This window comes from Papio anubis, chromosome 14, assembly GCF_008728515.1.
Source record: "Papio anubis isolate 15944 chromosome 14, Panubis1.0, whole genome shotgun sequence".
NCBI lineage: Eukaryota > Metazoa > Chordata > Mammalia > Primates > Cercopithecidae > Papio > Papio anubis.
In genome coordinates this window covers 85,990,823-85,991,666 of record NC_044989.1, presented here as the reverse complement: position 1 = coordinate 85,991,666, position 844 = coordinate 85,990,823, and the positions used below count along the sequence as shown (strand labels likewise).

The 844-nt window shown below is 44.8% G+C and overlaps 1 non-coding gene across 1 annotated transcript; it reads left to right on the top strand.

The window, feature by feature from the left end:
• Positions 1-420: 420 nt before the first annotated feature.
• On the top strand, positions 421-482 carry LOC116270407. Its single transcript, XR_004178445.1, has one exon. It is a non-coding gene; the product is annotated as a U7 small nuclear RNA (small nuclear RNA).
• Positions 483-844: the final 362 nt, after the last annotated feature.

Sequence of the window (844 nt, the reverse complement as noted above, 5' to 3'; positions counted from 1 at the left end):
GGCCTCCCAAAGCACTAGGATTACAGGTGTGAGCCACTGCACCCGGCCTGGAGGCTTCTTTACAAAGATCAGAAGCCATATTCCCACCAGCTTAAACCAAAAAGGACATTTCTAGCTCACATAACTGGGAGGGGCACTACGGCAAATACTGTGGCTTTGGGGTAGGACCCAAAGTCTCCAAGACTCTTTTCCTTTGTCTTTGCTTCACTTCTGCTCTTTTCACATGGCAGGAAAGGTGGCCATTTGCAGCTCAGATTTGGAAAGAGGGCTGGCTTCTCTCTCTCAACGTGAAGAGGTTTTCACGACCGTGTTTGGTCCCAGTCAGACCTAGGTCACATGCCTGATCTAGAGTGGTGGAAGTGGATTGTGTTACCAGAAGGGGAACAGGAAAGCCCGCTGGGCAGACAAAACAATCATTATTAATGTTACAGCTCTTTTAGAATTCATCTAGCAGGCTTTCCAGTTTTTACCAGAAAGCTCCCTGAAAAAAAAATTTAAAGAACAACAACAATAATTATTACAGTACCTACAGCGCCTAAAGGCATCGTAAGTATGTGTGTATACTGGGAAAGACTGAGTCCTTAAAAATGCAGCACAAAAGTGACCTGAACCAAGCTTTGCCAAATCAGTTATTATTATTATTAGGTACCAATCATATGGCTCCTATTACATGTCAAGCTCTGTATTAGGCTAAGTATACAGGGTTTTTTGTTTTGTTTTGTTTTTGTTTATTTTGAGATGGAGTCTCGCTCTGTCTCCCAGGCTGGAGTGCAGTGGCATGATCTTGGCTCACTGCAGCCTCTGCCTCCTGGGTTCAAGTGATTCTCCTGCCTCAGCCTCCTGA